Genomic DNA, 25,899 nt, shown 5'->3' with positions numbered 1-25,899 from the left:
TTGCACCACAGGTACTCGGGTCTTAGCACCAACCATGTCAACGCCTCCTACATTATCCCTACAGCCAATAATCCCTCTAACGATTCAACCACATCTGATGACGAGGGCGCAAGCAATTTGAGTCCTCATGATGACAAGGTCATGCAACCCCCAAGCCTGTAGGAGAGCCACACTGAGGTTGTCTTGGATACGTTTATTAGTGAGTTCATGAAGTTTTTGACTGAGTATCCCTCCTATTACAAGGAAATATCCCTATTAGACACAGTGCGCAAGATGTTGGTCCCTATTGTGAAGGAGATGTTCAAGCAGTTGATGAGGTAATGATCCACTGGAGCAGCCAAACAGGAAGATGGAGGCAGTGACCGAGCTCAAGTACATACTCTTGGATGACGGGTCTGCCTCCTCACCGTATGCCAAGTGGCTCATTGAACTAGTGGTCGACTCCATTATGAAATGGTTGAAGGAGACGTGGACTCCCACCAGGTTCCCACTATAGGAACAACTGGTACAGTTCTTGCACAGCCTACCGCCAGAGTTCCCTCATGCTAGGTATTGGTGGTTCTTATCGACAACATTCTACCACTAAGTTATTTCCAAAAAGGAGAAAACTAACATGTTTGACACTCATATGCCTTTGCTATTGACATAGTTCCACTTGTATTGCAAGACTTCTATTTTGCAGCACTTATACTTAGATATACAATGGAATTATAGTCGAAATGCGCCTTCAAACAAAGCGTAAAGCAGATCCTATGCCAAGGAATGAGAAGACGGCCCATCCAATCGACAAATTTGGGCCAAACCCAACCATGGTTGCGCTCTAGGCCCACCAAGAGACCCACCAAGCGAACGCGGTGGCGAGACAGACCAAGAAAGGGTGCGGTCTCACCGCCCCTAGCTCTGCACGATCCCACCTTGCTCTAGCAGTTCATTAATGCATGTAGAGGTGGTTCAGCATGGTTTCCTAATTTATCCCTCACCAAACCGATCTCAAGCATGTATAAGTAGAGGTGTAGAGGCCCCCATTCAACACACACCACACTTGAGCTCTCTCTCCCTCCACTTGTATCTTTTACTATTTTTACTTTTATTTGGAGCAAGGCAAGCTTCATTGTTGAGCTTGAACCTCTAGGGGCAAACTAGGTATGAATAATATGAAGCGCTCCCTTATGTTCTTGTTCTCATTTTATCAATATAGCTATGTTATGAAATTAGAGCAAAGTTCTTATGTTATTAGTTTAGCATAAAGAACTTTATGCTTAACCTTTCATATAGTATACATGTATAGACCAAGACCTAAATTGAGGTAGTGAGTTCTACTTTAAGATTAGTTTTGGTCAGTATATTCTTGCGGGTTCGTCATCTATCCCCATGGCGGATGCTCTAGTAAGAGGACTCCTGATAAACACAAAAGTTCCAAGCCACCGCTAGAGTAGTAACCGATAGCTTAGATGTGGTGTCTGTGTTAGAAGTTACCTTCATTTGTCTCGTATCCTCCGGTTGAGGGGTAGGCGGCAGGTGGTAACAGCCCTGTCCGTCCTTTGTAATCCCCCATGTTTGGATACGGTGTAGAGCTGTAGACCGGCATCGACTGGCAGACCAGTTGCAATCCAGTGCCCAAAGTAAGTTCATAGTGACCAAAGCCATCTTAACTTAGGATCTCTACCATTAGAAATTCAAGTATTTGTATGATCTGCTAATATTAGCATAGCTATACAAGATAAGCCTACTCTAGCTTAGGTTTATTCTTTTATTCTTTATTCTTTCTTTTATCTTTATCCTTGAGATTGGCTTGAGTGTGTGTGTCACACTATCCAATATCTATCCTGGCTTACCCCTATTATGAACTTTGGTCTATTGTATAGTCATGTTATCTTGGCCATGTCCCTATTAGAGACTTTCACACCATGCCTTCCTTTGGGAAAATATAAATGAACAATACCCGAATACTCCCGGGTGAAATGCTACAATGATATATTCATGCGCTTGTGGAATATTTCTACATGTGTTCAGCAATATCGTCATGGTGTTTCTGATGCTATTGCTAGGAAACACAAATCCTAGTAGTTATGCTTAGAAATGCTAACAAGCATTTCTAGCGCCATTGCCGGAGAAGGCACTGGTTAAAAGAATCTATTAGGACATGTTCATGATAATATGCATGTGTAGTAGCCATTCCTCATAACAGGATAACTTTGCTTGTTTTCTCCTATTGTGGATGAAAATAGGATAGTGTAAGATGGTTTTGACTTGCCAACGACCTTCACCAAGAATCCAGAGTCATTCCTAAAGAAGGCCCGACCTCGTGTCGATCCTGCTTCTGCTACTCCATAGGCAACCCAACCCTTCACCCCAGCATCATCTGTACCAAACACCATGGCCGACAAGATGCTGCACGAGTACTTCATCCCCACCATAGCCAATGTGCCCGTTGGGTCCGTCGTCAACATGGGCGACACGAACTTTGAGTTGAAGACCGGCCTAATCCTAATGGCGTAGACAAATCCATTCTTTGGATTGCCTAACAAGGATGCCAACACACATCTCCAACACTTCCTGGAGCTATGTGATACCATCATCATGAAGGATGTCGCACCGGAGATAATCAGACTTTGCTTGTTGCTATTCTCCATACTGGGAAGTGCGAAACAGTGGTTCTACAAGGACTGGGAAGTTGTTAATACATGGGCCAAGTGCTCCACGGCGTTCCTTGCGAAGTTCTTCCCGATGGGCAAAACCAATGCCCTTCATGGAAGAATTTCCAACTTCAAGCAGACAGCATCAGAATCCATCCCAAAAGCGTGGGAGAGGTTGCAAGAACACATCCTTGCCTGCCCACACCATGAGATGGAAGACTGGATGATCCTTCAAAACTTCTACAATGGGCTAATTTCCACATCCAAAGCCCACATAGATGCTGCTACTGGAGCAGCCTTCTTCTCACTCACAGCCAGCAGAGCTATGACTCTCATTGAGAAGATGGTCTCCAACCAGGGGTGGAGTGAAGACAGACTCCAACCCCAAGAAGATGGCATGCATACCGTGGAGGAAATGGATATGCTGGGCGCAAAATTGGATCTTCTAATAAAATGCTTGGGCGAGCACGATGCCATAAAAGGAACACCCTATGGTACCATCCAATCACTCTACTCGCATATACCATGTGAGGTGTGTGGAAACTTCAGACACTCGGGGAACGACCGCCTTGAGACCCATGTTGATGCGCTGAATGACAACAATGGGTTTTGTCCATAAGGTGGTCCAGGGTGGAATCAGTCGCACCCATCATATCAGGAAGGTAACTTTGCTTACAATTCAAATTTTGCAAATCAAACTTCCTTGATAGATCTTGTGTTAGGGCAAGCTCAAATAAATAAAAACTTTGCAAAGAAACTTGCCTCTAACAATGAAATTTTTGAAGACATTAATTGAAATTTAGAAGGCTTAAATTTTTCCTTTGAAAATTAATTAAGCCTTAATAAAATGTTTGAAACCCAACTAGCTCAAATTGCTGCTACAATTCCTGCATATGATTTTGAAAAGATCCCAGGGCACCCCAACATCTCATTTGAAAATATCAATGCGGTAATCATGAGGGATGGTAAGTCCACTCGTGATCTACCATATCCTAACCATGCAAGAAGAGCTAAAAAGAACGGGATACAACCCCGCACCATAGGCTTTGAGCTAGCTTGGGGGAGGATCCCCACAAGGTAACGTGTATCTTGCACTCTCACCACTTTCTGTTACCTTGCAAGAAAAGAAAAGAAGAGAAATATATAAAAAAACTTATGGTTCTCCTGTTCACCAATAAATGTTTTCACCACTTTGGATGATTCTTGTATATCCTTTCATGCTTCCTCTGTCTATGCCGACATGTTTTGGTTTGGAAGTTTTAGTTTTACATCTTTAAAATTAAGAATGTTGCTTAGTTTGAAGTTCGGACGTAATGATCATACTTCTATAGGCTTTTTAATTTAAGCATGGTGTTGAGGTTAAAAATCCTACCTTGATCAAATTAGACACGATGTCTAGTTTAATCTTTGAACCAAAACTGCTAGTATAGATTTTGGTTGATTATATGGACTAACCCTTGCAGGAATATATCAACTTTATAAGGGTAAGTCTTTGAGATGACAACAGAGATGATTTTTTTTGGTGAACCTTGATTAAAATAATAAAACAAATATATACAATAATAATAAAAACAATGATACTTATTTCCCTCCATATATGTGTAGTAAAAATGTTTAGTTCATCCTTGTTGAAATGATGAATAGTTGCTCTGTCTTATATTTTGACTATGCCTAGTTTATAACTTAGCTTTCCCTAAGATTTGAGTTTATTGGCTAAAAATGTCTCACCCTAAAAACTTGAAACTTGAGGGTTGCAAATGCTTAATCTAGTCTAAGTTGTTGTGGGATAAGATATGGTGTAACGGAATTTTGCTATGACTTTGTTCTAAGAAAGACTTGACATCCAGAGTTTTATTTTCAAAATGCTAAAATTAAGAGTTCCTCAATGATTAAAATTCCTACCAAGGCCATATGATATGATACAAATGCAAAACCTTAGTCATATGTTGTTTATTATCATGTTGAGCTTTGTCAAATTATTTGTGACCCTTGTTGAGATTCTCGTCATGCACCCATGATCAAGATTTACGTACACCCATAAATAAAATGCTGACTCTTACACTGAGAGTTATGCAAAAAACATGTTTTTCCGTCCACCAAATAAATACTCCATTCATATTTTTCATGAGTCTCTCTCTAAAAAAGTTTTCATGTGCCAAAAGTAAGTATGGGCTATGCTAAAAAAGAAGAAAAAGGAAAAATATATCCATGCTAAAAAAGCATGAGGGAAAAAATGCATGACAAAGAGCATGAAGAAAAGAAAAAAGAGAAAGAAAGAAATAAGATAGCCCATACTTTCAAATAAAAGGCATCCCTCCAAAGAGAGAGAGAGTTATGATCAAAGAAGTACAAAAAATATATATATTGTAGCATTAGGAAGATTATAAATCAAAGTGTATGACTTGCATGTCCTTGGGTTTGGTCTTTGACATAGCAAGATTATGAGATGCAAGTATGCCTCTCTTTCATACCTACCCAAAACTCCACAAAAAGCCTTTAGAGGTAGGATGAAAAGAAAGGCAAACATGAAAAGCCTTTGGTGAGGAGCATCCACATTGAGTGATCGAGTGAATCATTCAAGGAACTTACTTTTATTTTACAAAACTCTCAAAACCTCCGGAAAGAAAGTCGATCAAAGAACAAATGATAAGCATTTCTATGAACTGTTCTATCTTGCAACCACCTAAACCTTGGAGAAGGCTAAAAAGCCCCGCAGGTAATGAGATAATAAAGGGTGGATAGAAAGCCAATTTATTCAAATCAAGGAAGAAAACTTTGTTGTAGGCATGTCACTTTTGAAATGTAATCGGCATAGTAGCAACTCATGATCAACAACCAACGCCTTAGCTTTTGCTTGAGGACGAGCAAAGGGTAAGCTTGGGGGATTTCGTTAGCGGTTCTTATCAACAACATTCTACCGCCAACTTATTTCCAAAAAGGAGAAAACTAACATGTTTACATGCATATGCCTTTGCTATTGACATAGTTCCACTTGTATTGCAAGACTTCTATTTTGCAGCACTTATACTTGGACACAATGGAATTATAGTCGAAATGCACCTTCAAACAAAGCGTAAAGCAGACCCTATGCCAAGGAATGAGAAGACAGCCCATCCAATCAACAAATTTGGGCCAAACCCCACCATGGCTACACTCTAAGCCCACCAAGAGACCCACCAGGCGAAGGTGGTGGTGAGACAGGCTAGGCAGGGGTGCGGCCGTAGCGTCCCCAACTCTGCATGGCCCCACCTTGCTCTGGCAGTTCATTAATGCTGTGCAGAGGTGGTTCAGCATGGTTTCCTAATTTATCCCTCGCCAAACCGACCTCAAGCATGTATAAGTAGAGGTGTAGAGGTCCCCATTCAACACACACCACACTTGAGCTCTCTCTCCCTCCACTTGTACCTTTTAGTATTTTTAGTTTTATTTGGAGCAAGGCAAGCTTCATTGGAGAGCTTGAACCTCTAGGGGCAAACTTGGTATGAATAATATGAAGAGCTCATTTATGTTCCTATTCTCATTTTTATCAATGTAGCTATGTTATGAAATTAGAGCAAAGTTCTTATGTTATTAGTTTAGCATATAGAACTTTATGCTTAACCTTTCATACAATATAAATGTGTAGACCAAGACCTAAATTGAGGTAGTGAGTTCTACTTTAAGATTAGTTTTGGTCATTATATTCTTGCGGGTTCATCGTTTGTCCCCGTGGTGGATGCTCTAGTTAGAGGACTCCTGATAAAGTCAGAAGTTCCTGGCCACTGCTAGAGTAGTAACCGATAGCTTAGACGTGGTGTCTATGTTAGAAGTTACTTTCATTTGCCTCGTATCCTCCGGTTGAGGTGTAGGCGGTAGGTGGTGACAGCCCTGTCCATCCTTCGTAATCCTCCATATTCGGATACGGTGTAGAGCTATAGACTAACATCGACTGGCAGACTAGTTGCAATCCAGTGCCCGAAGTAAGTTCATAGTGACCAAAGCTATCTTAACTTAGGATCTCTACCATTAGAAATTTATGTATTTGTATGATCTGCTAATATTTGCATAGCTATACAAGATAAGCCTGCTCTAGTTTAGGTTTATTCTTTTATTCTTTATTTTTTGTTTTATCTTTATCCTTGAGATTGGCTTGAGTGTGTGTGTCACACTATCCAATATTTATCCTGGCTTACCGCTGTTATGAACTTTGGTCTATTGTACAGTCATGTTATCTTGACCATGTCCCTATTAGACACTTTCACACCATGCCTTCCTTTAGGAAAATATAAATGAACGATACCCGAATACTCCTGGGTGAAATGCTACAACGATATATCCGTACGCTTGCGGAATATTTTCTGCATGTGTTCAGAAATATCATGATGGCATTTCTGATGCCTTTGCTAGGAATCACAAATCCTAGTAGTGATGCTAAGAAACGCCAACACTAGGGAATTCCAGCATGATGTAGTGTTGCCTGGACTGTCTGGCGCTGCCAACAGGTATGACGTGTTCTGGGAGATTGTTCCAGTTAACGTATTTCTGCAGCCGTGGATGTCGACCATCGACTAGGACTTGCTACAACCGCTGCTCACCAAGGGGCTGACCGCGGTCCAGAAGTTCCTGTTGAATTGTACTGGTGAAAACACACACAAAAATTATGGCATTGTGCTGCCATCGAAGCAAGCGGCTTGGCCTAACATTTGGAACGAGTTTATCGATGGTGTCATCATTCCTTACCTAAAGCGCGGACTTGAAAATGTTCGCAACAAGCCACCGCTAGGAGGAATGGCAGCTACGGACACACGGGTTGACCACCTTATGAGGTGGGCGTCCGAGATTTTGCCCTAGAAAATGCTTGACCTCCTATAGGGTGAGTTCCCTAGAAAAGATTGGTAGGGTGCTCTATGTAGGTGGTTCTTCATGGCAGATTGTGATGACAAGATGGTGTTGTAGCATGAGCTCACTTTCAGTGGGATCGATTGGTGGATGCCATTCATCGATAAGCTCGTTGAACCGCACTTGGCATCCTAGTTCATTGACATTAGTGTTGTCCCATCAAATGAAGGGTACGACGTGCTCCACATGCTCATCACCAGGTGGAAGCTGGTCATGTCGCTGGAGTTGATGATGAAGAAGGTCCTTGTTGACACCTGTGGTGGCACACAGTGAAAAAATCTACAAGCGCACGGGTATCAAAGTAGTTTTCACCCGGAGTATTATCAAGTATTGTATCCATGGGGAAACATGTGTGTGTTGTCTAACAATTAGTTTGTCCAAGGATAGCAATCAAGGTATAAGTATGAGTAGAGAGGATTCCTATGGTTATGACCCTATGCAAAGCAAGGCTTATGATTCTAGTGTTCACTTCAGGAATTAATTACCAGAAGTATCTTATATGCAGACATGGAGAAGCCTAGATCTACCAAAGTACAAGCCATAGAGGTAGCACCGATAGGCCGGTACTTCCTCCCAACTCTTCCCTGACTCTCAATCTCACTATTTCTATTTACAAGACTAGATCCTATAGAGGACTAATCTTCTTTGATAGCTGGCTCTAATCCTGATGAGGAGGATATGAATTAAAGTTTTAGGATGGCCTTAGGGAGGAGGGTAGGGGTTGCTATATATAGGGGGAACCATCAATTTTGAGCCCTCGGATCAAACCGACTTGAAACAACGGCGTATATTTGATCTTTAAGGCGGTGGGAAACCAACGTACGAAGGAGAGACTGACATGTGGCCCTACTAGGCCAGCTAGCATATAGGTGGGGCCAGCCAGCTTGTCTTTGTGACAGGTGGGCCCCATCTTTAGTGGAGAGTCTTCTAGAGTGTTCTAGAGTCTACCCAAGCTAGTACCATAGTGGATAAACATGATTTAATCTGACGATTGGGTCCATCTTGATGGTTTTCTAGATAAACCCTGCTGAAAACATGAATATACCAAAACTCATGGAATTTGTCAATTTAAACCCCTAAACCTATCTTGGTGATCATTTTCTTGCATTTACACAAGTTATATTGACGGTTTTTTATGAGTGTTAACTACCATCAACAGTCCTAAAGTGTGTCATGGAAAAATGGCCCGATGGGCTATGCCGTAGGTTGTTCAATGTGCAACACACAAAGGAGGAGGCTGTGGCCTAGTGCTAGGAGTGGATGCGGCTCCTGACATCGGATCTACTTACCATCGATAGTGAAATGCACAATGGCCTCCAACTGATCCACGAAAGATATGAAATACCATAGGTAACTTAGTAACTTATTAGTGTATTTCTGTTCTGAATGCTTGCACCTGCATCAGGCATTGTAAATGTTAATCGTTGGCACAATGTGTATTACTCTTTTCTGAATGCACACGCGAGAAAAGTCCAAAACTATGTCATTGTAACGCACCGGACAATGACTGAATGCTTTCACCTGCGTTAGGCATTGTATAAATGTTAATCGTTGGCACAATGTGTACTACTCTTTTCTGAAGGCACACGCGAGAAAGTTTGATACTATGTGATTATAATGTACCGGACAATGACTGAATGCTTTCACCTACGTCAGGCATTGCATAAATGTTAATCATTGGCACAATGTGTACTACTATTTTCTGAATACACACATGAGAAAGTCTAATACTATGTGAATGTAACGTGCCGGACAATATCTATTACTCTTTTTCTGACTGCACCCACCGCAACATGTTGCTTGAAAATCCATAGCAATTAAATTTGTATTAAATTTGCACGAAAGTCGGAGAGCCCAGTGTGCCTGGTTTATAAATCTACGCGAGAGGTAAGAGTGAGGCAAGCGCTCTTCTCTGTCTTCCTATGGTACTCCTTTGCCTTCTCTCTAGCCTCGAGCGAGTCATGTCTTCGGCCAGAGTGATGGACCATAGGAAGCGCCCGGCAGAGAAGCCTCTAGAGGGGAGCGGGCCTCCACTGCGTCTTCACTCCCATTTGCGGTGACTTGGGTAAGGCAGTCTTGTTCTTAGTTACCGGAGTCATTTCGTTCTGATCTCCTTAATCTTTTTATGGCCATTTCTCACACTGCGACGCTAGAGGTCGGGCAGTTCTCCTATGCCGCCCGCTCTCCGGATGCATGCCCTGTAGAACCAAAGGGGTCTTCTCCCCCCGGCCGCTAGGAAGTCCACAAGCCCCTCCATAATTAGGATGCGGCTCATGACCCACGCTCTGACCCTAGGGGCGATGCTAGTCGGCTCACGCTTTGCCTCGACACCGTCCTAACTATCCTTGCCGCCTTAGAGTGGGAGACTACTGACACTCGGGCAGCAGCTATCGATGCTCAGACCAGGACAATCGGTAAGGTTTCCTTCATCGAGAAGCTCTGTCCAAATGTCCACGGCATTGTTTTGATGGTTTTTAGTGTTGTCAGTCCTAAAGGAGGAGTTATTCGCTCTTTGAGAGGTGGCCCTCATCGCCGTCAATTATGTGAATGTAGGGGGTCTCTTGCTTGAGGACCATCTATGGGCCATGCCAGCTCACGTTTGGACAGTGGCCCTTCATGGGGTGCGCCATGGGTCTGCCTTAGCCCTAGCTGTGGCGTAGCTTCATTTTGGCCATGATCTCCACCTACTTGAACCTGGCTTCCCTATTGGCACTGGTGAGGACGTGCAGGAGAAGCTCACTGGTGACTTTACCGGTGCCACAAAGGCCATCGTGGTGGCCACGCATGCAGGAGACATCGTCCTCACTGCCTTCTTTGAGCCGTAGATTATATATAGGGTCATTCCAATCTTAATGAAAGGTTAATTTGTTACTTTAATTCAAAGAGCAACTTATGTGCATTGCTTTGTCTTTCATGATGTTTGCTTCTTGTGCTTGGATGCGATCGGCCTGTGCTGCCGACATGCTCAGATGAGGTGATTAAGAGGTTGTTGACACCTATGGTGGCACACAGAGACAAAATCCACAAGCGCACGTGTATCAATGTAGTTTTCACCCGGAGTAGATGCTCACACCTATGGACTCACCCTCCCTCATCCTCCCGTATTCCAACACAAGGAAGTGTAAGGAGACTATCGGAACAAACCCCAAGCAAGCCTCACCACAAGAATGGAGGTTATCTAGCAGTAGCAACTATTTGTTAGTCGCCGGATTGCAGACAACATAGCGACACCCAAAATACCAGCAGAGGATGAGGCCGCTACAGCAATCTGAGATGATGACATCATGAATGGGGAAGGGCAAGAAGGACAAGGAGGGGTGTTCACCGGTGACACGGACGAAGTGGCGTTTGCCTTTCTAGGTGCAATAGAAGAATTCAACAACAATCTGGGGCAGCTCCTTTTGGTACTCGGTGTCCGAGATGAGGTGGTTCCAGCAGCGACCGACACACTTTTAGCTTCACGTGGAGCGGGCGATGAGGCGATGGAAGATGAGGACCAAGACATTGTCTGTTACGATGCCCACTCCATTTTGTTGGGGACCTCCTCCAGCTTGACAAGGATGTGCTGGAGTGGCAGACACACACTAATCAGATGGAAGCTTGCTTCCTTCTTACATGAGTGAAGAGGGGAATAAAAATCCAAGAAACATGAATAAGGAAAGTGCGAAAGCATTACTCTTGTGTTTTGATCTTGTAGCAGTGAGCTCGAGCGGGCACGATGATGAGTACCACCTTGGTCACCGGTGGATCTATGCAGGGCGGTGAGGCATACCGGTGCCACGGCATGGAGCACTAGATTGTTGGCGGTGATGGAGAATAGTAGCACTAAGGAGCAGGCAGACAGGGTGGGGAAGTGGTCTTTGTAAGCTAAAGTCAGGGCCGTGGCAATGCAAATTTGAGCGAAACTTCATAAATACGCGCGAGAGATTTGGGCAGGCTTGGAAATTGATGATAGCAGTGCCATCTTGACCGTCTGGAACTGGTGGTGAAGTCTGCCAGTGGTGGTGCTTGCGTATTACGAATATCACCTAACAACGGGCATGACATACGGTCACAAAATCTAAGGTGCTTGGGGGCTACCATCACACTACCGGTCGTAGAAGACCGCTTCCCCATCACACAAAATAAACATCACAGCAAAGATGAGGAAGATCCCAAAAAATACATAAGTTAATAACATTTCATATTTCATGTAAATAAAATATACATATTCTACGCTAAAAATTCAGTACATAAAATAAAATCCTACTACAAGACTAGCTTCAGCGGGATGCGGATGACCCTCCATCGGGCCTTCTACCAGGCTTGTAGTAGGGGCCCTTTCCCATGTGGCGCAAGGTCCGCTGTGTTAATTAAAATATATATAGTTAACTTCGATTGGTGACAGGAACTATGTAGTAACTTATAAAAAATTGAAAGAAGGTTGATTACCAAAACCATCATCACACAGAGTTATTATTTCTTTAGTACCTTCTCCTTGCGTGCTTCCTTGTCGACCATATTGGCTGCATGACGCTTCTCCCGGCAAGCCTTCACCGCCTAATCACCGCCGTAGTACCCAACTCCACCAAGCTCATGGTCGCGAGCCATGGCGTCGTTTCTCAGGATATACTTGGCCAAAGCACTATGCTCTGGCCCAGAGATCCCCTCGCCTGTGCGAGACTTCCCATTCATGTGCTGCAGCAACTCGCGAAGACTCATTGATGGCACTTTCTTGCCATGGCAAAAAGGACACACAAAGGTGCCCTCGCTGCGACCACGGAACCTAATGCCTCCATTAGAGAGGCCAAGTAGGATCTTGCTCTCCTTCTCTTCGAATTCAAACTCATCTAAATATGAGTTTTTGATCTCGGAGTCACTGTGGTCTGCCATACTTGCGGAGACAGTTGAAGAAACAAAGAGAAAGATCAACTTCAAAATTTTGCAAGTTTAGAGTGAGGAAAGCAACACACCACATACCCCCTTCTTATACGAGGCAATGGGGATGATTCACATGGCAACATCGACTTCCCTAGGCTCATATATTTTCAGTCGATTTGCCTTGCTGTGTACCCAACGCGTCCATTCAATGGCGCCCATTCGCTTGGCACCATTGAGTTCCCAAGGTGCGTATTTCACATCGCTTAGCTTGGGAGCGTACCCAAAGCATTCAAAAATATTCGAAACGCAACCGCCACAATGGTCATCAATTAGGAGTGTGATTCACACATAAGAACATGCCGTACCCAGCTGCGATGTTGTGGGCTACGCCGTCGAGATCACGTCCAATGTCCAAGATCTAGTGGCACAATGCACTGCGTGGCTGGACGATACTCTTTACCAAGAGATGATGGCAAATGGGAATATATAAGTCTCTAGTTTTTTCCTATCTTAATGATGTCCAATCCATCATCGACAATCAAGATCGTGATAGTGTAAAGCAGTTGTCTAGTTTTGATGTGGTGACTCCAATCTCCTCTTTGTGATTATTCTTCAGGAAGTAACATTGGTAGTCACAAGCGATTATTTTGGTGTTTAATGCCTTGCGTGACAATGTTGGTAGGTGTCTCTTTTTCTTATTTTCTATTTAATAATACAAACTAAAGGAAGAAAATAGCAAGAAGGGTTTGTATTTTTTTGAGGTTGTCTATCAACTTGCCCTTCTCTGACACTAACCATGATTTTAAATAGCGGGCTAAACTTAGTGACAACCTTTGCCTAAATAAAGCTATAGCAAGATATAGTTGAAGTTACATCATTTAACGGTTCTATAGAAAACATGTGAAAAATTTACCAGTATTTTAAAGAGCGAGCTATGACATTTAGGATTTGGCTTTAGCGGTAGCCTCTTCTAAAACCTATAAATAAATAGATAGAGACAAAGATGGTTAAGTTGTACATGGATATAAGTAATTTTACTTTCTGGTGAATCGCAAGTCCTCGACTTAGCATGGGTGCTCATATTTTTTTGGATTTATTCCTGGATTTAATGGCATAATGCAACCGCCACAATGGTCATCAATTAGGAAACTAATTTACTCTTTACATGAGAGAGTGAATTATTAGTTAGGTTTTGATTTTCTATATAAGTGTTATACTACAGTACTTTTCAATATAAGTGTTCTACTACAATACTCTGTAATTCAATATATAAGTGTTCTACTATGAATTAGTTAGGAAACTACTCAGTAATTCAATAGTGTTCTACTACAATACTCTTCGCGCTACTAACGCTAAATCACTGTATGAAATGACGACAGGAGTTGTCACACCACCAAGAATTGATGTCTAATTCCATATTCATCGCATAATAGAGTTCATCTGATCAAGTCTCGTGTCACATTTTTTGTGAGGGATTAAATTAAAAGCCAAGCTAAAGTCAGTACATGTGGCCACGTCCCTCTATTAAAAGCCAAGCAGAGAAGCCATTGGTGTTGAAATGTTATTGTAACACCACCGTAACGCATGTGTCCACCAAATAAATAATTCAATTTGCAAACAAAACAAAGATGGCACACTAGTTTAGCTGAAATAATGACAACATCCATCATTGAGGAAACTAACATGTCTATAGACAAGCAAACAATATTGGTCCATTTAAAATGCATGACAGAGAGATACATCAAATGCAGCTTTATTTATTGCTCTGCTAATGATTCCAAGAATGAGGGAACATAAGGAAGATAGAACGGTCTGCAGTTGAACTCTTTTTTAATGCTACGTCTAACATACCGAAAGACACGGGTAGGGATGACATGAACTCTTCTACGGTCCATGTAATAAGCGATGATTCTTTCATCCTCTTTAGCAAAGAAAATCATATTCCATTCTGGGTGAACTGTAATCACTGTGTACTCAGCAACCCAATCCACGAAACAAAATCTAATATTAATCCTTCCAAATAGGATCCACGTGCTGACCATATGCTTCAAGGTCCAATTATTAGTACCATAGTCTTCAAGGATCTAGATTGAAAGCTTGGAATCATTAGAACCCGCAATAGTACATATACATAGGTCACCCTGAGCTTGATGCATGGAGTGTTGAAGACCACTAGGCCTATCAATTTGCCTCCATGTGTTTCCCTCTATATCCACAGCAAATATCATAGAGTACTCCCCAGAGTGCTCCATAATATGCAGACAACCGTTAAGAAACCCACTTGGTTGTTTGTAAAATATCACATCAGTATCCTCGCCCCATTCAAATTCCTTATAGATCCATGTTGCAGTTTTAGATGAGTAGATCTCCACACCTACGCATAAACCATCGACATCCACATACTCAATCACATGAAAGTGCGAGGAGGCTGTTGGATCGAACCACAAGCAAGCCTCACCAATAGAATGGCCAACATCATGCATGCTAGGTGGTAGTATAGTAAACTTCTAGGTCATTAGATTGCAGACGACATAGCGGTATCCATTAGCCCTAAGCCACCAGCATAGGATGGGGCCATTGCAGCAATCTGAGATAGCTATATTGTCAGGATTGAAGGGCAAGAATTCGAAGGAGGGGGCATACCCTAGAGATCCTGGTGAAGTTTTGATTGTTGTTCCCACTATCGTAGAAGAAGCCGGCCATAGTCTAGGGCAGCAGCTAACGATTGTCGGAGATGAGGCGCTTCCAGGAGCGACAACCATATTTGCAGGAGAACAAGCAGTGGGCGGAGAGGTGGCAGAGGATCTCTAGAACAAGATCCCTTGTGAGGCTGGCCAGTGCATTCCTATTGTTGGGGGGGGGCGCCTCCATTTCGAAGAGCCTACGATCGTCATTGTGCAGTAGGATGAGAGCTTCCTTCGTAATGAGATCACTAAAGAGGAAAATAATCCGACAAAGATCCATCAATGAAGTGCGAAAGCATACTATTGGTATTTATTAACTTGTCACTTGTTTTAAGTAGCCACCTATTATATGCCTACATCTATTTGCATTATTTGTACTAGGTTGTCATCCCTAATGATGGTGCCAAAGATGCTTGTTGGTACTACTTAGCATTACTACTAGAATCATACTAAGTAGCTCTTTATTATTTCATGTGACTAGAAAGAATAATATATATATATATATATATGAATGAAAAGGAATCTGCAAGTGTATAGATAATATACCATTGTAGCACTTCACCTAAGAGTATTCCAGGTATCATTATTTATATTTTAACCATAGGGAAGGTCTAGCATGGACATGTATTGATAACATATAGTATTGATGGAGAAATAAACCATAACCAATATTCTACTCACAATAGGGGTAAGTCATAGGATAAGATACATATAAGATAAGTATTGATCAATGATAAATCACTCAGAGTACTCCTTTCTATGGCATTAGCATGGTTTAGTAGAATATTAGAGGAATAATTCCTAAGTCATTCTTAATTACAAGTCAAAGCTTACATTGATTAGTGCAATTACACCTAGTAGTCATGGCTAAGATCATCTTTATATCTACACATTAGGGATATTACTAAGGAAGATTAAGAACGGAGCTAGTTCTTCTTTCATGACCGGACCCTACATGCGCCTATATTCGGGGAGTGGACTACAAAGACTCAATGGGAGTGTCACATCTGCGATCTACCACATGACCCAGAATATAGGGTGTATCTATAGGTAAACAACGTATAAGCACCATGCTTACACAATGTCGACCACTCACCCCGTGCACAGCGGAGTGAGTGCTATACGAACTTATGCATGGATATAATGATAAACTAGCTATACTAAGCATATAATCAAAGTAGACGATGGACATTATAACAAAGAACATGAATAATATGAATACTAATATTGTCATAACAATTATAGCAAGCATATAGAAGTAATGGAGATACAAAAGAGAGGGGGTACAAACATTATACCAAACCACTCTCTTGACAAGATCAGAAATCCAAGTGAAGCCTGCTTGCCTCCCTCTAGACCTAGCCTAACTAGCTATGCCCTAAAATATGGTGGAGCTCTGAGGATGATTAGGATTTTTGTCTTCTCAAATGACTTATTGCTTCAGGGGGTGGCAGGGGCTGGTATATATAGGCCAAAGCGTCCATCGTGAGCCCTTGGATCAAACCGACTTAAAGGACGGTATAGATGCAACCTAGGAGGCGGTGGAGAACTGATATTACGACAGGGACTGACATGTGGGCCCTAGGGGGCCAGATGGCCTATAGGTGGGGCCGGACGGCCCCACCTGGTAGCCCCTCGGGCTCCACCTCGGTGTGGAGTCCTCTCGAGTCTTCTAGAACCTTCTGGTGTCTATTTCACTAGGGATAAGCGCAATGAATTCTGACATGTAGGTCCACCTTGATGGTTTTCTGAATAAACCATACAGAAAATACAGATTCACCAAAACTCATGGAATTTGTTAGTTAAAACCCCTGGACCTTTGTTGGTGATCATATTTATGCCCTTATACATGTTTCATTGATGGTTTATAATGGTTGTTAACTACCATCAACACATACCCTTGCCTTTGCATCTGGCGGCGGCACGGCATGATGCATGTAATGGTTCACACAAATTGCGAGAGGAATAATGCGCCGGCCATGCGAGAGGTGGCGGCGGCGTGGCGCGAGGGATGCAATCGAGAGAGGAACAATGCGCCAACCTTGAAGATGGAGAAGCGGAATGGTGATGCAACTATGTTGTGGGTAGTTCGGAAATGGGGAAATAACTCACACTAAATGTACTATCGCTAGTAGACCAAACGGTCATGTAGAGCCAGTGGCCAGAATGCCTATCTAGTCAGCTCGACGTTTCATGCGATGGAGAAAATACCACTATCGTATCTACTGTTAACCCATGGGTGCTAGAAGTTTCAACCACCAGTTTCCTTCATCAGGAGGCCTCGCTATGGGTACAACCGGCGGTGGCAGCATAAGATAGTCGCTTCTATTGCTATGGCAGTGAAAGTGGCGATAGTGATAAGTCAATCTATAGTAGTGAGTATTGTGGTCATGCCACGTGGACCAATAAAAATATGACACATGGTTCAATGAAGAAGTGACACATGACTCAACCACTACATGACACGTATGCTAATAGAAAACTGACATGTGAAACAACAGGGACCTAACACATTGTCCAGTAAGAACCTAAATCATGCAAGAACCAGAGATGGCCATGTTGTGCAATAAGAAGGTGACACATACCCGAACCATCTCCAATGCAACCGGCTATAGCATGTACATGTGGAAAAGCATCTCCAATGGAAGCACACGCCTTCATGGCTGCCCCCTGCCACACATGCCAAAGTAGTTTTATGATGATTAGTTTTTCGTCATAGATAAATCCACTTCTATGATAATTTTCTAGATTCGTCATAGAAGTTCAAGTATGACGCGACTTCAATGATGAACCAGTTTTTGTCATAAATTCATCATAAAACTAAAATTATGATGAATTTGGCTCCTTTTGTGATGAAAGTTGATCGTCATAGAAGTGGGTATTTCTAGTAGTGTGCTAGGCATTGCCAGAGCTACATAATCTGATAGTTGGCGCGCCAGGTAGCGGCCTTTACCATTTAGATTAACATTGTGTTTCAGATGGGAATCATCATCAACATCGACGACACTGTGGAGAAGATGCAGCCGGGTGAGAGGATCACCTTCGGCAACTTGGACTTCATTGCCGATTGGTTTGGGAACTTGCATCTAGGAGAACCCGAACCACCCATGGAGGAGAAGGAGCGGCCTCCCTCGATCTATGCATTCTTTGCTGGATTGGAGGAGGTTGTGGATGTTGGGCCCCGTGCCCTTCCCAGCACCTAAACAGCTATGGACGTGATGTCTTCACCGAGCTTGGCCGAGAGAGCGATCTTGAGGCCACCCTCCGACTCTAGGAAGATCCAAATTGGACTCCCTGATCAGATCTATAATCGCTACCCGATCACTTCCTTCTCGGTTTCCCTATCGGGCTAAGGAAAGCGGCGGTGACCTACTCAAGCTGGCTTCCACAAGCCCTGGCAAAACCCGACAAATCTCACACCAAGGAATTCCACGTCTGCGGTTCCGAATACTTCAGCGATTCGGTTGCCCAGTTCATCGGGATGGTCGTCAACGGCAATGAAGATATGGTTGACATACTGGAAGATTGGCAACACGTAGAGGATGAAGGGCTCAACTTTGATTTTGATCAGGATGAGTACAATCAGTTCCTCCTTGAAAATCTTGAATTATAGGAGGAACCACCCAAAGAGGAACCCGCCTTGCCCATGGAGCAACCTGAATGCTACATGAGCGTACAAGATCCCAAACCACCTCAGGAGGAACTCGAGAAGCTCAAGCTCAGCAGTCCTACCCCTCCATCAGGAGATGCTACCATCCTTGACCCAACCTATGAGACTAGCGATGAAGCATGCCTCTGCCTTCTTCACCAGAATGATCTCGAGGCAAAGAACAACCACCTTCATCAATAGCTCGACAAGTCTCCTAACACTTAGTAGATTCGGCCCTGAGAACCCACCCAATGGGTGGCTAGAACCTAGTTGACCACCCCTATGGGACTGTCAGGTTGCTTTAGTCAGCCGCTAGAGTCGATCAAATGATGCTCCCGATGACTCAGAAGCCACGGCCTAATTAGGAGACTCTCGAGGTGCGCCGCGAGCCCACGCCACATGGCTGATGGCAACACTCTTTAGGGATCAGGGGCCGTCCAACGAGAGGCCCTAGGGCACATCATCCCCCCCAACCCGATCTATGGTCGGCTAGGGAACAGTCATGATGCATGCCTATTGAGCAATGCGTGAAAACAGGAACACGACACTCGTGGCCCCGCGCAGCACTCAACTGACCCTGGGAAGTAGGCTCAGCCACCGATCAGACTCGGATATACTATCCTAAAGATTGTCCCAAACACCTGCAAGAAGCAGGCCTACCAGGACATGTTTGAGCGAATCATAAACAGTCCGTGTTAGATCCATGGCTTTGTCATAACCCACCTTGCTAAAGATTGCATCGCCCATCATCGGCGTGTTACTCTAGAAGCCCAAAGGTAGACAGAACTAGATGGGTACTCAGGAGATCATGATGATGACCATGACATCGATGCAGCTACTAGGAGCTCCATGCATATCTTCAGCAGTCCCCAAGCATACCAAGACCGATGGCTACAGAAGCTAACCCATAAACGGATCTATGCGACCACATTGGCCGCTCCGCTATACCTACGCTAGTCCGAACAGCCGATTGCCTATCATCGAACCGATCATTTGGATCAGGTGGTTGAGGCAGGATGATTCACTCTAGTGGTGACTACAGTCATCGAGAACGTGAGGGTCACAAAGATTCTCATGGACCGAGGCAGCGACATCAACATCCTTTACAAGGATGCCTTCGACAAGCCAAACATGGACATATGGAAGTTGCATGCATCATAGTCCTCTTTCCATGGCATCATTCCTAGGTGATGTGTCATGCCCCTAGGCATGATAGACCTCTCTGTGACATTGGGTGAAGCGGTACACTACTAGATGGACATGTTGTCCTTTAAAGTTGTCGACTTCCAGGGACCATATAGCCCCATATTCGAAAGACCATGCTACACCAAGTTCATGGCGGTCCCAAACTATGCCTACCTCAAGCTGAAGATGCTAGGACCGCATGGCGTGATTACGGTGTCGGGAAACTTCCAGAACGCCTATCAATGCAAGAGAGACACCATCGAGTATGCAGAGGCCAACAACCTTGACTCGAGGCTCCTAGCCTCCCCTGCTTAACACCAGGGAAAAAATCTTGTCGATGACTATTGGCATTTCTTAACGTCTATAGAAGTTAATCCGCAAGTGTACGGAATTATCGTTGTAGCTTTCACCTGGAAGTATTCAGGGTATCTTATATTCCACAAGGAATGGAGGTATTTCTTCTAGCTAATTCGTCCAAGGACAACATAGAGATAGCTGATAAGGGTAGAGAGGGATTCCTATGGCTAAGGGTCTAAGGATAGATAAACTCTACTTTCACTTACTTACTTTGGGCACCGGATTGCAACTGGTCTACCAGTCGATTCCAGTCTACGGCTCTATGTCGTACCCGAACATGGAGGATTACAAGGGACGGATAGGGCTGTCACCACCTTTCGCCTACCCCTTAACCAAAGGATACGAGGCAAATGAAGGTAGCCTCTAGCCTAGACACCATGTCTATGCTATCGACTACTACTCTAGTGTTGATCAAGGTTATCCGTCTTCATCAGGGCCCTCTACTAGAGTATCCATCACGGGGACAGACGATGAACCCACAAATAAGTAATAGTAAAGCTCAACTATGCAAAAGACTTTTATAACCAAAGGAACCATGAATATTTACTAAGATACCCGTTGACGTACAAAGTGTGTATCCATCGAGGTACAAGCAGGGGATGGTTACCGACAAGCCCGACACTTCTTCCCCGAACTCTCCCTCATATCTCTCCCTACTATTTTGCTAGAGCTAGCTAGGGCCTAAGCCCATGGAGTGGTGATGCTCTTGCTCTTGCTTTGCTCTTCCTCACTTGTGTGTTCAAATGAGGAGGAGGGAGCCTCCTTTTATAGGTGGAGAAGAGGGGGTCCTTGAAAAGTGGTTCCTCCCCTCATGGAAAGTGCAAACCCCCTTGTAGGTACGTTGAATCTACCCGACACCTTGTGAACCACCTTTGGAGAGATGGTATGAACCGACCTAGCAAGGTTGGGCTCGAGGCAGGCTAGCATGGTGCGAACAGTGCGTCCACACCCCTGTTGGGCCACCTTGAGTCCAACTTTGTCAGGGGTCTTCTTTGATCTTCTATAGTGGACCTGTGTTGGTGTTCTACGAAGATGAGATGGTTTTGTTGGAATTTGGCCTTGTTCTCCATTCCTTCGGGCCCTGATTCTACTAGTTGTGGGCCTCCCTTCTCTTTTGCTATGTATAGGATGGAAATGTGCTTTGCGTCATTGCGTATTCTTGGTCATATTTCCATGCTTTTCATATAAGTCATCCTGCAAAATATAATTCACCAAAACTAGTGGAACTTGTGAGTTATAAGCCCTAATTCTAAGTTTGGTAATCATGTGTATAGATTTTATGTGAGAATTGGTAGTTAGAAGTAGGAGTTAAGGACTGCCAACAACTCCCCCACACTTAGCCCTTTGCTCATCCTCGAGTAAAGTTAAGGACTACGATGGGTCATCTCCTTGATATGACATCTGCATACAAGATATTCCAAGCTTCACCTGCACTTATGAACTTTGAAGTGTCTACCACATTATCTTGGGTAATTGAATAATGGAACAACATGGATTCAAATCCTCTTGCATCTAGTAGCTTAGAAACTTGAGTTTTCATTTGATTTTGAAAATATAAACATAACTTAGCTCCTCAAATGATTCTCTCGGATCGCTCATATATGTGTTTATTTCCTTACCAAGGCATATCAAAGTGTTGCCTTCTTTCTTTCCTACTTCTAAAAAGCTTATATGTATCTTTGGGTAGGGAAAGATATGAAGGCATATTTACTCTGCATATTTTGTTGAGTCAAAGCTCGAATCCAAGGAAAAAGATGTCATACCCTTAGATCAAGAAGTGCAAGTGTATGGATAAAACATTTCTAAATCTATACTATACTCCTTTTGTATGAGTGATCTCTCTCTAGCTTTTTATTTTGAGACATGGCTATCATTTTTTTATGAGCCTTCATGTGCTCATCTTTTTTTCAATACCTTGGGACCTTCATGTGTCCCTATTATTTTATTTTTTTCTTTTTTTCTTGGACCTTCACGTGTCCATATTTTTTTCTTTTTCATACTTTTGCATAGCCCATGTCTCGTAAACCACATATTGAGAGACATCACTATCTTGTAAAACATGGAGTACTTTCCTAACAAACATTTTTTGTCTACTCCTAGTGTAGGAGCAGAGTTTTGGGTGGATGGAGGCATGTTTTAGAGTATTCCCAGTGTACGAATAGCTTAATATATGTCGCGTGTACGTGATGTTGATCTTGGGGGCATGATAACTTTCTCAACAAGGGTCAACAAGACTAGACAAAACTCAATACAAGAATAAGTAGCATAAATCTAGAGGTTTGGTTGGAACTAGGCCTTGTTCTCCATTCCTTCGGACCCTATTCTGCTGGTTGTGGGCCTCTCTTCTCTTTTGCTATGTGTAGGATGGAAATGTGCTTTGCGTGATTGCGTATTCTTGGTCATATTTCCATGCTTCTCATATAAGTCATCCTACAAAAGATAATTCACCAAAATTAGTAGAACTTATGAGTTATAAGCCCTAATTCTAAGTTTGATGACCATTTGTGTAGATTTTATGTGAGAATTGGTGGTTAGAAATAGGAGTTAAGGACCGCCAACAATGATTCCAGAAGAACGGCCCGCCGCCATCCTCGACCCATTGTCCTTAGCCCCGGCACCGGCTCCGACCCCCGCGGCCATCGTCTTCAAATCTTGAAATGGCAGCCGACGACTCACGGTTATGTTGGCCCTTTATTTTTCTAAATTTTAGTTATCATTTAAATCTTGCAAAGAACATTTATTTGTTACATGAATAAATCATGATCTCTCAAGTACCTTATAAAGAACCTCTCTAGGTTGCTCAGGGGCTAACCTTTGTAGTCACCATGTACGCTCTTATCCAACACGTTCATATGTTACACTAACTTATCAACGCGCTCGGGGGCTACTATGAAAACTACACGCACCGCCCACTCATACTTTCTTCTTGATCAATCAATGTCTCATAGGCCTTGAAATGGCATAAGTGACTTAACAAGACCATGTGTGGACTCGATCAGAGTATTTCATTTTGGTCGAATAATCCCTAGGTACTTGATCCGAAGCTTAGCCAGCATCAAATAATAAAGACAATGAGAGAAAGAGTACATAAAGTCAGGTGCAGCACAATACAAGACGTCCTCAAGCATCACCCGAATCCTCTGATGAGTCAGGCACAATTCCTTACACTATCACGGAGAGATCCACATCGTAGAATATGGCCTCAGAAGGCTCTATGGCTTGTTGTTGAATCCAACTATACAGCAAGGGATCCGTAACAACGGGTTTCCCCCTGATGGAGCCAATGTTTAGGTCAGTGTAGGTTGTCCCGACGATCACCAAAGCCATGTGTGCCTCGATGGATAAGCCGTACTGGGCAACTTCCTCCTGACACCTTGGGATCCCCCTCAGCTGGGAAGCCACCTCTGACGAAGAGGTAGGCCCTCCTAGCTGAGCATAGGCCACCTGGCAGGCAGTGTGGCCAGCCATGACTACACCCCTAAGCTCATCCTCAAGGGACAACCCTTGAGATACATACTTCGTCTCCATGGTCAAAAGAGTCCTTGCGTGCAGCCACTCAACCTCAGCAGCCATGGCCCCCAAGTTCACGTAATCAGACTTACACTCATCAAGCTCGTTCTTAAGGCGCCCTGCCTTAGCCGACTCTGCTGTTAACAGAAGTGTCAGTCGAAAACCCACATACAATCGTGACATGATTCATTGCTAGAAAGAACACACACCTTGGATTTGCTTACGAAGCTTCGCTCGCTTCTACCTCTCCCTCCAATACGCAGAGCTCGATGCATGAAGGGCAGCCTTCTCTCGAGATAACCCAACAATGGCTTCGGCAGCAGCTGAAATGGGGACAAAGGTTTTACAAACCTAATCAAACACACATGAGAAAGGTCTGGCAAAAGCCCTACCTCATCCTGATGGAGCTTTAGGACCGCAACCTCCTTCTCCAGCTCGGCTATTCGTGCCTTTGCCTCATCGTTTGGCTGAGAGAACCTCTCCCGGATGAATGCGGACTTGGTGGAAGAATTCTTTTGAAGATACTACAAGCATGACATGGCATAAGTCTTAGCTTCATTCAGAATGAATCATCCAAAGACTAGGGGGCTAGACCCATCAGGTCCACTGTGTGGCCCTAAGCATAGCCCAAGGGCAACGTCCACCCAGTGCGACCACCAAGCGAATGCTCGAGGGCTAGATCTCCCAACATGGATCATACCTCTAGAGTAGCACCAATGGAATCCATAGCCGAGATGCTCTTGGTCTTCATGGCGTCGACTAGGGCTTGCAGCGTAGCAAACAAACTATCTACGTGCTTTGCCATCCTGTCTAGCTCTCCGAAGCTGGAGACTAGACGATGCCGCTCCTCGACATCATCGAACAAGCTCTCGCCTTTAGCGCCAAAAACATGCAGCGACGGACCTCCCCCAGCTCGTTCAGTCTGAGACCCAAGAGAGACTAGGTGGACATCGTTGACGGTCATTAACATCAATCATAAATCATCAACATATCCTGCATATGTACTTAATTTCATCACCAAACATAGGAATAGGGGTTTAAACTAATGATTTCCATGAGCTTTGGTGAATATGTGAATGCAGGAGAATTTATTCAGAAAACAACCCCTAGGACCACTGTCATACTCTCCAAACAAGTAAACCGACATCAGAAAGAGATTCGGCTCGCAAAACCTATGGAAAACAACTCAAGACGGAGTTTAGAAGCTTTCACCGAAGGGTGGGGCCCACCTGTCATAGACCGGCTAGCCGGCCCCACTTGTAGGTCAGCCGGCCTATGGGTCCCACCAGTTAGCGTCTCCTTTCTATGTCGATTTCCAACACCTTTGAGAGTCCATCTCCGTTGTGGATCAAGGTTGGTTCATCCAATGGTGATCGATGGAGTTGATGCGGATCGATGACATGGTAGTGCCTTGCCCCCTACTCCATCTCCCCTATATATAGCAGCCCCTACCCCCACCCTGGAGACATAATGGAAACCCTAATTCATATCTCTCATTTAGATCAACACACACCAAGTGGATTAGGTCTAGAACTCTATAATGTAGTAGATTAGTAGCTCGGGAGTGAGGGTTGAGTTGGGCTCATGCTCAAGTTCTGGATATAGTCTTTGAGGCTCGCAAAGCCTTGTATCTTAACTTCTACATCTTGTAAGACTTATTATCAACTTATCATATTCCTATCTACATGGCTATGCTTACTTTGAATATATATCTTGCTTAGTTAAAGGTTATCAACACTTATGTGTGCGGGTTCATAGAGAACTTAGCTTGCTAGTTTACTAGTTAGGCTAAGTAGCTAAGCTTCATGTAAGCATGGTGCTTATACAATGCTCTACCTATGAGTATACACTATTCCCTAGTTGTGTGGTAGCAGCGGGAGGTGATAGCCCCGTCTATCCTTTGTAGTCCACACCGAATTGAGTAGGTTCTTAAATTGTAGGACCATAGTCGCGTCAGTAGAGTTATCTTTTGTGGATGCTCTACTGTCTAAGCGTCATCCCAAAGTGCACAAGAGTAGAGTTAGTCTTAACTATAGTTGACCATGTAATAAGAATGTCATAGGAACCTACCTCACATGTTACTCTCCCAAGTTGACTAGTTTACATTATCTTAGTGGTCTATCCCCTGAGTGTCATTATG

The 25,899-nt window shown here is 43.6% G+C and overlaps 1 non-coding gene across 1 annotated transcript; it reads right to left on the bottom strand.

Annotated features, from left to right (window-relative positions):
* Positions 1-2,743: 2,743 nt before the first annotated feature.
* On the bottom strand, positions 2,744-2,849 carry LOC136484518 (small nucleolar RNA R71). The gene has a single exon (XR_010766040.1). It is a non-coding gene; the product is annotated as a small nucleolar RNA R71 (small nucleolar RNA).
* Positions 2,850-25,899: the final 23,050 nt, after the last annotated feature.

The sequence above is a fragment of the Miscanthus floridulus genome, chromosome 9 (genome assembly GCF_019320115.1).
Source record: "Miscanthus floridulus cultivar M001 chromosome 9, ASM1932011v1, whole genome shotgun sequence".
In the NCBI taxonomy this organism is placed as follows: domain Eukaryota; kingdom Viridiplantae; phylum Streptophyta; class Magnoliopsida; order Poales; family Poaceae; genus Miscanthus; species Miscanthus floridulus.
Note: the sequence above shows the minus strand (reverse complement) of the source record. Positions and strands in the feature narration are given on the sequence as shown.